Source organism: Podarcis melisellensis (genome assembly GCF_964234715.1).
Source record: "Podarcis melisellensis genome assembly, chromosome: 3".
Classification (NCBI taxonomy): Eukaryota; Metazoa; Chordata; class Lepidosauria; order Squamata; family Lacertidae; genus Podarcis; species Podarcis melisellensis.
In genome coordinates this window covers 113004830-113017640 of record NC_138530.1, presented here as the reverse complement: position 1 = coordinate 113017640, position 12811 = coordinate 113004830, and the positions used below count along the sequence as shown (strand labels likewise).

General features: G+C 43.3%; 1 long non-coding RNA gene across 1 annotated transcript in view; it reads left to right on the top strand.

Moving 5' to 3' along the window:
- Positions 1 to 12811, top strand: part of LOC309367356 — a 124851-nt gene that overhangs the window by 76975 nt on the left and 35065 nt on the right. The gene's annotated exons all lie outside the window — the stretch shown is intronic.

The following is a 12811-nucleotide window of genomic DNA, read 5'->3' as shown; positions in this document are numbered from 1 at the left end:
TGCTCATAGTGAGTTCTGGAACCTCTTTTTTCTAGAAAAATAGCACTGATGGAGATGCAATAATAATAATAATAATAATAATAGCAACAACAATAACAACCACCACCACCTATATTATTATTATTTTTAAAAGTAATATTTATTAAGGTTTTAAGGGTTACAAAAAGCAAAAGTAAAAACACCATATTAAACAAGCAAAACAACACATCACAATAAGTAGAAAAAAGGAAAAAAGAGAAAAACAGAAAAATACAAACAATTAAAAAACACAGCAAATCTTCCCATAACTTATCTTTCACTTGCTTGTTTCCTTGACCTCCTCACACCTCCCTTTTTTGTATTCTAGTTCGGTTAACTAATTCAGCAAATCCTTTCCATCTTTTCCAATTTTTGTCCTGTAATTTATCTTAATATTAGTGTAACTATACTTTTCCTCCTTTCACCAATTAACAGTCTGATTTTTCCTAAACCTTTATAACATTTCTACTAAAACCACATAACTTCATTCCAACATCCTTCTAACATTCATTAATTTTACAATGTTTCTGTAGATAGTCTTTAAATTTCTTCCAATCTTCCTTCACCGACTCTTCTCCCTGGTCTCGGATTCTGCATGGGCTGCAGAAACAACCACCTATATTATATCATCATCATCAACAACAACAACAACCTATTATTTATACCCCGGCCATCTGGCTGGGCTTCCCCAGCCACTCTGGGCAGCTTCCAACCCAATATTACAATACATCAAACATTAAAAGCTTCCCTAAACAGGGCTGGACCATAAAGAAGGCTGATCCCCAAAGAATTGATGCTTTTGAATTATGGTGCTGGAGGAGATTCTTGAGAGTCCCATGGACTGCAAGAAGATCAAACCTCTCCATTCTTAAGGAAATCAGTCCTGAATGAGAAGAGAAGACTCTTTGGGAAAGACCCTGATGTTGGGAAAGATGGAGGGCACAAGGAGAAGGGGACAACAGAGGACGAGATGGTTGGACAGTGTTCTCAAAGCTACCAGCATGAGTTTGACCAAACTGCGGGAGGCAGTGGAAGACAGGAGTGCCTGGCGTGCTCTGGTCCATGGGGTCACGAAGAGTCGGACACGACTAAACAACAACAACAACAAACAGGGCTGCCTTCAGATGCCTTCTGAAAGTTTGGTAGTTGTTCTCTTTGACATCTTGTGGGAGGGCGTTCCACAGGGCGGGCACTATTACTGAGAAGGCCCTCTGCCTGGTTCCCTGTAACTTGGCTTCTCGCAGTGAGAACGCCCTTGGCGCTGGATCTCAGTGTCCGGGCTGAATGATGGGGGTGGAGATGCTCCTTCAGGTATACTGGACCGAGGCCGTTTAGGGCTTTAAAGGTCAGCACCAACACTTTGAATTGTGCTCAGAAACGTCCGGGGAGCCAATGTAGGTCTTTCAAGACCGGTGTTATATGGTCTTGGCGGCTGCCCCCGGTCACCAGTCTAGCTGCCGCATTCTGGGTTAGTTGCAGTTTTTGGGTCACCTTCAAAGGTAGCCCCACATAGAGCGCATTGCAGTAGTCCAAGCAGGAGATAACCAGAGCATGTACCACTCTGGTGAGACAGTCCGCAGACAGGGTATCAGCCTGCGTACCAGATGGAGCTAGTAAACAGCTGCCCTGGACACAGAATTGACCTGCGCCTCCATGGACAGCTGTGAGTCCAAAATGACTCCCAGGCTGCGCACCTGGTCTTTCAGGGGCACAGTTACCCCATTCAGCACCAGAGAGTCCTGAAACAGTACTTCTGTCTTGTCAGGATTCAACCTCTATCTGTTAGCTGCCATCCATCCTCCAACCACCTCCGGACACTCACACAGGACCTTCACTGGTTCTGATTTAAAAGAGAGGTGTAAAAGAGAAGAGATGCAAGAGCGGTTCACAGCATAAAAAAATATAAGGAGACATAATGCATAATAAGAAGAAAACAAAAACCCCTCCCTTCCACAAATGCCCCCCAAACTCCCCTTTGAAGGGTATCAGATGTTAGCCAAGGGGCTGGTTGAAGAAGGTTTTCGCCTGGTGCCTCAAGGTGTGTAACGATGGCACCTGGTGAGCCTCCTTGGGTAATGGGCCACAAACAGGGAGCCTTCAATGCACCCCCAACTCCCACGTCGCCTGTGATCTTTGTGGCAGTAGAGATCCACTGAGAGCTGTACCCTTCATGCACTTGTCTTCACTCCCATCTAAAGCTATCCTGTGGTAGCTGATTCCATAAGTTAATTAGGTGTGTGTGTGTGTAAATCAGATGTAATGAAAAACCACAGATTCTGGGAAAGCCAACAGGCACTAGGCACCTATTTTTAATCTCATGGAGTTTTCAGAATTATTTAACGGAGGCTGATGTCTGTAAGAGGGAAGCCCAGAAGGCCTAGGCCTGGCAGGCCACAGGAGAGGAATAGAATACAGTGGTACCTTGGGTTACAGACGCTTCAGGTTACAGACGCTTCAGGTTACATACTCCACTAACCCAGAAATAGTACCTCGGGTTAAGAACTTTGCTTCAGGATGAGAACAGAAATCGCGCGGTGGCAGCAGGAGGCCCCATTAGCTAAAGTGGTGCTTCAGGTTAAGAACAATTTCAGGTTGAGAACAGACCTCCGGAACGAATTAAGTTCTTAACCCGAGGTACTACTATAATGCTTTCACTTTTGCATGCAAAGACTGAGGAAAAGAGAGGGGGGAAACGGTCTCCTAAGCTGCAAAAATGGCCAGGGCATAATAAGCGATCAAGAGCAATATTCCATCATAGAGTCTGAAGGCAGCTGTTAAGTTCTTTATTTAATGTCTATACTGCCCTTCATCTGATGATCAGAGGTTGGTTTACAATATAAAAACACAAAAATATATAACCTCTCTGTGTTATGTAGATATAAATACAGGCTCAGAGGGGACCCACAGATGCCATCCAGACCAACCTTCCTCCCCAGTCCAGTATCAATACTTTGTAGGCAGACAGCTGTTTGCCACCGTGACAAGGACCAGCCTGGTACATTTTCCTTCTTGATTTGAAGGGCAATATGGTGTAAATATATATGTGTGTGTGTGTATGTGTGTGTATATATATACACACCTCCGGATGCTGCACCCCCCTGCAATCCCTACACAGAGCTGGCTGACACAGGCCACAAAACCACAGCTCGCCCCTATACACGAAGCCAAGCCAGAGCACAACTAAGTGCAGTACAGCCATCTTCTCAGAAAAACTCTTCACAAAGTTCAAGAGGTCAAGACACAAAGACTTTAGCAACTAATCCACACCTAATGACCCACCTAAGTGGTACTCAGGATATCACTCAAGAAATCACTCAAGATATCCCTCAAGTAATTAAGGAACAAAAGAAGAAAAGGCACACCAGCCTGGGAACTTCCTCTCTACCCAGAACATTGGAGGCTATACACCACACCCCCTCAACAGTATTTATAGGAACTCAAACACTGAGATCCTGCTCTGTTCCAGTAACAAGAAGCCGAAAGCACCAGCCTGAAGATGACGAGTGAGACCTCGTCGAAACGTTGCCTAGACACCCCAACTTTTACACGGGAAGACACCCGAGGACACCAAAACCTGCATATATATATATATATATATATACACACACACACACACACGGGACGCGGGTGGCACTGTGGGTTAAACCACAGAGCCTAGGACTTGCCGATCAGAAGGTCGGCGGTTTGAATCTTCGCGACGGGGTGAGCTCCCGTTGCTCGGTCCCTGCTCCTGGCAACCTACCAGTTTGAAAGCCCGTCAAAGTGCAAGTAGATAAATAGGTACCACTCCAGCGGGAAGGTAAACGGCGTTTCTGTGCGCTGCTCTGGTTCGCAAGAAGCGGCTTAGTCATGCTGGCCACATGACCCGGAAGCTGTACGCCGGCTCCCTTGGCCAATAAAGCGAGATGAGCGCCGCAACCCCAGAGTCGGCCACAACTGGACCTGATGGTCAGGGGTCCCTTTACTGTACCTTTTACACACACACACACTCAGCCATTTGTTCTCCTAAACACTCCACTTTTCTGCCTGAGTATAGCAAAGACGATTGCTTCTAATGCCATCAGGTAAGTTATAAAAGTCTCATGTTTTTTGAAAAATTACATGATTCCCCCAACAAAAGGCATATGCAGAAAATATAACTAGATTTACTTTGGCATTCATCCTCCACCAGTGCTGAGAGCAGCAGGCTAACTGAGGAGCTTCAGAGTGGACTGCTATAGAGGGCTGGGGGTGTTGTTAATGGGACTGCTGCCAGAGCCTCGGGCCCCTGCCTCACTGTGGCTAATCCTGACTGTGCCATCTATGGTCCTGTCTCTCTCCCTGCCCGCATTACCACTTCAGCCTTTGAGTCAAAGGACTGTGCTTCCTTTTGGTGTAATTCTATTAGAAAGATGTGCTATCTGCCATCTTACAAGGGAGTGTTTCTCATTAACATTTAAATGCAAAAGTAAAGGATACAAGAGAACAAGCATGATTTTCACTTCAGGGTTATTTCCCCTGAGATCGTACAGGTCTTTCTGATTAAAGCTTTTTCGGTCTTTCTTCTTTTTCAAAATGGTAGATAGAAAAGAGATACGGGTTAAGATTAGGGTAATTGGCAGGTACCACAAAGAGTCTCCTGGACATGAGCTAGATTAAATGACAGGATGTGTTTGGGCAACATTTTGCGTGACCAGAGCTGGTTTGGTTAAATGAAGGCTTTTGTTACATGTTGTAAGTCGGAGGCAAATCTCTTACAGGATCTTGTAAGTCTGAGACAAATGAAACAAATCAGAAGCAAATTAAAAATGGTTATGTTTTGAGAAGCAGAGCAGTACTCTGTGTTACCAAAAAGGACCAATGCAGCAGCAAGCAAAAGCTTTAGCAGCTTCGTCAGCTGCAGGTGGCTGGAAAGCCAGACAGGATGTTTGTGATTGTTGCCATGGGAAGAAAGGGGTAGTCCATTTTGTACTGAGCACCGGATGTTAGCTCAGTGTGTGTCATATGACCCGTACTGGAAGTACATGGGTGGAGTTTATTCTCTCTGCTGTTGAGTGCAGACATGTTTCTCTGTACTGCTGTAAGAGGCAGAAATAAAAGCATGTAGGTACATTTCTGTCTGTTTCTTTCCCCTCCCTGGGGATACCAAAGGGGAGAGAGAGAATGGTGTGTTCTTCTCACATCTGGGAAGGATCGCAGATTACAGACCTCGCCTGTTTTCCTGCCGGGAGTTGCAGCGGGGAGGTCAACAAGGAATTCAGACGGTGCCTGCAGCGATGGCACATTCCTCTGACCGAGGCAGAATTCCAACACTCTGTCTCTATTTTTTGGTGACATCCTTTTTGGCATCCTAAATACATGTTTAGGGTGCCTGTTGGGTAATCCAACACTGTTTGCAGCGCAGTCTTAGGCGTTTGATGGGCTTTAATCCCAAATAAGTGTGTACAGTATGATCCGATTTTGCACAATTTCAACCTTACGTAGTTGAAAGCCAACCGGTTGAAATCTCGCAAATTAATTGCACGCAAGGCGGAGAGCTTACAAGCTCCTTTTGCATGGAAAGAGCTTTTAAACTCAGACTTGCTTAGCAAGCTCTGGGGTGCTCTCACGAGATCTCGCAGGAACTCAGACAGTCCCGTGGGATCTTGTGAGAGCATCTCAGAGCCTGGTAAGCAAGTCTGAGGGCCCAAAAGCTCTCTGCCTTGCTTGGAAGATAAAGATGGTCAAACGGGGGCAGTTCCAAGGAGGTGGTTTGGTTATGTACATTTTTGCATATATGCACCTCCTGGAATATAACCACTGCACAAGATGTGATCATACTGTGCAGAATTGCGGCTTCAATAAACTCAGGACACTATTGCTGTTCTAATAGATGCGGTATGTTCTGAGCTGATTACGCTTTTTTCATTGGCAATAAGTTTCAGTGTTGGACTCCCCAATCCCTTGTGGTCTAATGCAGCCAAGTGTAGTCAATGTAAAGTCTACATGATTGACTTGAGTTTTCATCATGTATTCTAATATGAAGTATTCCCAAACTTGGGATCGTACTGGAATACGGAAATACCAGCAGGAGGAGATGAAAGGCTGCAATCTTAACCCCACTTAACCCTCCAGTAACAGGTTATTGTTGGTTTGTGGCAGGCTCTAAATGGGCACCGACAGACAAAACAAAAGGCCCCAAATTTCTCTAGCACATTTTCCATATACAGTGGTACCTCGGGATGCGAATGGGATCCATTCCAGAGCCCCATTCGCATCCTGAATGGAACGTAAGACGCAACGGTTCACGGCTTGCGTTTTGTTGCTTCTGCGCATGCGCATGACATCATTTTGAGTGCATGCACAAGTGGCGAAACCCAGAAGTAACGCGCTCCGTTTTCCAGGTTGCCACAGAGCACAACCTGAAAACGCTCAACCTGAAGCACATTCAACCCGAGGTATGACTACAAAATTTGATTACATGGGCAATATCCCTTGCATACTGATACAGCTCCCTGGCATCTTGGACATTTTTCTCCTGTTTTAACATCTGACGTAGGCCAGGATAGTCAGGTCAGCACCACCTGTAATATATGAGCATCTGAGTTTTCATCAATTGCGGCATAATCCTAACCACGCCTATGAAGAAGCAAGTCTCTTAAATTCAATGGGACTTACGCCCAGGTATAATGAGGCTAGGATCTATCAAATAAATTTGCATGGGGGCAAAGAACAACATTTCTGAAGCAAGAAGTGTTTTTTTTTATAATATCACACATGTAGTGAACGTCCCAAAAGAATGCATCTTTTACATTGATGCTTATCACCTGCAATTTTTATAAGCACTTTAAAAAAATTAGTAACTTAAACCAATATCTGCAGCTGGGTTGGTAATTTAGCTAATTAAAAGTTTATCCAATTTCATTTAATTGCTGCAGCTCTATTTAATATCAATTATAGTATTTGATAAGATGACATAAACCCAGCTCAGTTTGACAAAAAGAACTGGCACCTTTGCTCTATTAATGGCAAAATTAGACTGACTAGATGAGTGTCAAGGGGAAAATCTCCCCGTTTTCTGTCTGTTTTATACAACCTAGAATTTGGAGCAGGCCTTTTCAGGTGATCAAAAGGTGATTTATTTGATTTCAGTACCATAAAGCATCAAATTCATTTGGCAGTCTATAGATTGGGAACAAATTATGCTTGAACCTAGAGAGCACTTGAGAGCTCTGCTTTAGGTGAATATGGGCCCTGTTTCAAGGATTAACAGCTACAGTAGCTCGATTTAGGAACTGCAGTCACAATAATTCAAAATTCATTTTTAAGATCGGTCCCACCTGTCAGATTGTCAATGAGGACTTCTTTCAATTAGACAACTTTATTGTAATGAAGAATGCCACTGGCATGATTTAGTAGCTGTTCTGCTATAAATTACACTCACCAGTAGCCACACAATCCATATTTGCTCCTGAACAAATTGAATGGCCATAACTTACAGCAGGCGAAAAGAGCTTTATTGGCAAGCATATCAAAGTACTGTACCATGTAGTCACAAGTGTTTTTCTGGACAATCTATAGGATCCAGCATGCATGCTTCATGCAGTTGCAATCTGAGATACTGCATGTGATGATCTGTGGGTTACAGGTACTAATCTATTCTAATGCTGCCATTGCAGAAAAGAACAGGGTATCTTGGGCCCCATCCTAAACTATACTCAGGGAACTCTCTTTATAACCATAGCATCTCTTTCATTTTTTCAGAAGGTGTTGGGACACTCAGTTTGTTTTGTGTAAAAGAGAATATTCAGTGTGGATGAGCCAAAGCATTCTATTAGTCCATAACCTCACACATCTCAGTTGAAGGCTGAAGGCTGCTATTGAAGCTTCCTGGTCTTCCATAACACCTCAGAAGTGCCACAGGCTGATAGCATCCACGCCACGCTGCACTGAGGCAGTAATTGATGCAAAAGGGGCTGAAATATACTCAGAGTCGCAAAGTGATTTCATGCTCTTTATTCAGCTCATAGTGGTGAGGAGGAATGAATGAAAGTCCCCTCAAAGTATCTGCTTTATATACATTATTTACACAATGGGCTGCACATGATTGGCTAATTCTGGAATTCTACTGTAAGCCAATCAGGTTGTGGATTCACTTCTATCTGGAGCATGATTGGGTGGTTCCTGCCAACCAGTCATGCTGCTGCATTGTTCTAAGACCAATCAGACTGCTGCATTCTGAATCCTATTGTTCTAGGACCAATCAGACTGCTGCAGTTTGGATCCTATTCAACTCAGTACATAACAGGGGCCCAAACCAAGTACTGAGTACATGTGCATGCTTCTACTTCTCAGAGGTCCAGTGTTGCTCTATTTGCAGTCCTTGTTTTGCTGATTTCATTTAATATTCTAATTTTCTGAGATTGTTAATTTGGGGTTTTCATCAGCTGTACACCATAAACATCACAATTATAACAAATAAAGGCTTGACATATCTCGCTTTGCATGTCATGAGTCTATCTCATGTATTAGTTTCACCTTTTAAGTTGAATTACTGAAATAAATGAACTTTTCCACAATATTCTAATTTTCCGAGTTTCACCTGTGTACGCACCAAAACACAAACACAGGGTAGTGGCACAGGAACCTGTCCTCTGGAACATTTTGCTGCCTTCAGGCATGGCAAAGCTGCCAGAGAAAAGTTCAGGTTTTAGAAGCACTGATTTCCAATGAAACAGACTTGTCTGATGCAAAAAAAAAACAAAAAAAAACACCTTAAATGAAAAGACAATTAAGTGGAGTGCATTAGTTTGACAATCCCTCCTCCTTTTGTTTAGCACTTAAACCACTTACGCAATGGAGAGGAGGAGCTGGATTCCAAAATCGTTGAAGCTGCCTTCTGTTTGCCCAGATACATGCAACCCTTACATGCCTGTAGGAATCTACTGTGTGCTGTAGAACTCGTCTTAAAATGAAATCATGTAAGTCACGGCGACAAGGTCTCCTTGATTGTTCAGGTTCCTCAAAAAGCCTGGAAATCATAATACATTTGAATCAGTTCGGATTTGTACCTTTCCGATATACTGTACTGAATAACTTTTATTTAGTTGCTTGGAAAACACTGCTTCACCTTCTGCAATGTTGACATTTCCCCACTAGAGGACAGGGTCAGAATACCTTCCACTGTTTCGTAAGATAGACGGGGCTATCTTATATCTTAATGCATGGTCCATTTTGGAAATCCTGCACCTTCTCTGAAATAAAATGCTTAAGTTGCAGGCACATCATCTCAAATCAAATATATTGACAAGGCCATTGCTCTCCATTTAGCTGAGGCAAGACGTATTAATTCACAGCTTCCTTAACCCAGAGCTATTCTCGTTGTTTCCTATCAAATGATTAAGCCTTTTTTTAAAAAGAGGTGACAATAAAACCCAACACTGAAATTGCTTAACAATGCTAATATTAGTCTGGTTTTATTCACTCTTGGATATAGATTAATTTTTTGATTCATATGAAACAAAAAAAGCAATGCATTGCAGCTATTGGAATTCCCAGGGGGAGTGAAATACCCATTTTATCTTAGATAAAATTCAAGATCTAGACTTGCCTCCACACTAGGCTGCTTAATAGTTTGTGCAGCTCGTCCCAGACTCATATTCACGTACATTTTCGGACACATATCTATTCTGTTTACTATGAGACATGCTGCTGGAATTTATATGCCACATGTAATTTAACTCTTATCAGGCCATTTGGCCAAACTGGGTTGGCATTTTGTCATTTCATGGACTACTGCAATGCACTCTATGTGGAGCTACCTTTGAAGGTGACCCGGAAACTACAACTAACCCAGAATGCGGCAGCTAGACTGGTGACTGGGGGCGACCGCCGAGACCATATAACACTGGTCTTGAAAGACTGACATTGGCTCCCAGTACATTTCTGAGCACAATTCAAAGTGTTGGTGCTGACCTTTAAAGCCCTAAACGGCCTCAGTCCAGTATATCTGAAGGAGCGTCTCCTCCCCCATCGTTCTGCCCGGACACAGGTCCAGCTCCGAGGGCCTTCTGGCAGTTCCCTCACTGAGAGAAGCCAAGTTACAGGGAACCAGGCAGAGGGCCTTCTCGGTAGTGGCACCCGCCCTGTGGAACACCCTTCAGATGTAAAATAGAACAACTACCAAACTTTTAGAAGACATCTGAAGGCAGCCCTGTTTAGGGAAGCTTTTAATGTTTGATGGATTACTGTATTTTAATATTTTGTTGGAAGCTGCCCAGAGTGGCTGGGGAAGCCCAGCCAGATGGGCAGGGGTATAAATAAAAAAATATTATTATTATTATTATTATTATTATTATTATTATTATTATTATTATTACAAGCTTGCATAACATTGAGATGGACATATTATGTACAGCTAATTTTCTGTAAGCTCGGTTTATAGACATTTTAACATTGCAGACCTCACGTCCTGATCTTTGTTGAAGGGGGATGAGGACATGTTGGAAGTGCCCCATCAGCAATGGTTGGGGGGGGGGACTTCTGCCACTGCAAAGTCCCCCACTGTGTTTAGCTGCATAGGAAACTACTGCTGGCATTTTTCTCCAGAAAGCCCTGAAACAAAACGATATAGACTTCTTGATGGATCTGATCCTTGGGCCCATCAGCAGAGGCAGCTCAGAGATGGTACAGTGAAAACACGAGAAACCCGTCCCCACATTCTACCCTGAACTAAGGCCTGCTGTTCCCCAGTTGGTTTCAGGATTTCTAGCTGCAAAATTGGCGGTCCTCCATATATTTTGGACGCGGGTGGCGCTGTGGGTTAAACCACAGAGCCTAGGGCTTGCCGATCAGGTCGGCAGTTCGAATCCCTGCAACGGGATGAGCTCCCGTTGCTCAGTCCCAGCTCCTGCCAACCTACCAGTTCAAAAGCACATCAAGGTGCAAGTAGATAAATAGATACTGCTCCGGTGGGAAGGTAAACTGTGTTTCCGTGTGTTGCTCTGGTTCGCCAGAAGCGGCTCAGTCATGCTGGCCACATGACCCGGAAGCTGTATGCTGGCTCCCTTGGTCAATAAAGTGAGATGAGCGCCGCAACCGCAGAGTCGGCCACGGCTGGACCTAATGGTCCGGGATCCCTTTACCTTTACCATATATTTTAGGGTTCAGTTACTGAAGCTATCAGCTCTACAGTGTTAAGATTAAAACAAGAAGGCTTGAGGCGCTTAAAAAGTTGACATACCTTTGTCTCGGGAGACGGTGGAAGAGTGCGCCTTTGGGGTTGAAGTCAAACCATTGAGTTATGGTGCCTGGTTGTGCTGCAGCAGATGCAACATGTTTATTTCTTTCTGTGCTCCTCCCAGCGGTCATTCCTTGTCTGGAACTTCCTATGCCAGCATGCCTATGCACATTTAACTGGGAGTACTTCCTCTTGAGTTCAGTGGAATTTATTCCTGAGTAGACATGCATAGGCTGACACTACGCAGCTACAGTTCTGTGTACAATTTACTTGTAATGTAGCCTTATGAGGCTTTGCCCTCGGGTGGGAAAAATATTGCGCCCGGGAAAGGGAAGTGGGAGTCAACAGACACTCAAGGAATAGTTTCAGAGAAAAGGCTTTTTATTTCTACCATCCATGAACTGGTAGAAGGAGCAAGTGTGATAATTCACAAAAAGCATGCACGAAGTTCAGTCATGTGCACAAGCATATATACCCCTTTCTAGTTCCCTCCTCCTTTCTCCTCCCTCAGGAGTCCTGCCCTCTGAGCATGAACAGAAAGCTGTCTTGGGACTCTTGGCACCCTTCCCAGGAAAGGGGAATGAGAGAGGTTCAGCCTGTCCAAAGATGTCCAAGAAGTTGCAACTAGAATGAGATAAGATTCATTTCTCAGGCCTGCTATGAACAGAGCCTATTCATTAGCCTTGAAAAGTAACAGTTTGCCTTTTGCCACAGCATCTTGTGAGAAAAGCAGAGAAGAGCAGAGAAAAGCTGTTTTGGATTTTTAGAAGACAAAAGGAGTTTTGGACAGTTTTGAGGCCTGGTGTGATTATTGAAGCCTGGGGTGATTTCACAGACAGGATTTGGGTATTCTGTCCCTTCAGTAAGACCCTTTTAACTCCGTGGGGCTTACTTCCAAAACAAGCAAAATCCATGCTGCACAACACAGAAATCAAGATGTTTGACACAAAGTCATCAAGCAGATCATTCTATTGGCCTGGAATATGATGCAGTAATAACGTGTTTTTTTTGAGAAGTTCTGGAAATCATAGTTTTACAATTCCTTTGTTTTAACTGAAACTTTGCAATATGTTTCTACTGCACAATTTATTTATTTTTAATGAACATCTTCAAGACTGCAAACTATTTCACAGGACTGGTCACACATATCACTTCTGCGACAAAATACTTTTTATTTATTTTTATTTATTTTAAAACTGTCCACAGCTTCACTCAAGGCAAGCATCCAGTTCTGGCATGTGTGGATTTTTCCAACCTTGTGGAAAATCATGTTCAAAGTGATTCTCAGTGCACTGTATATGCATACTTTGGAAGCTTAGATGTTTCTCACTTAATCAAAATAAAAATTGATTTGGAATCTCTTCAGTGATTCAGATGTAGTGCTTCTTCTGTGCTTTTAAGACCTGTCTGACATTTTATATTATTTTCTGTTCATCTGTTAAACCTTTCAACTTATTTTATTATTCTTTTATTGTTTGTAGATTTAGATTACATTGATCTTGAAAAAGAATAAAAGCTTGTTCAAAACACCACATTGATGTGGGGAATTAAATCTGATTAATATTCAACTGCTTTTTAAGCACAAGCACAAAATTA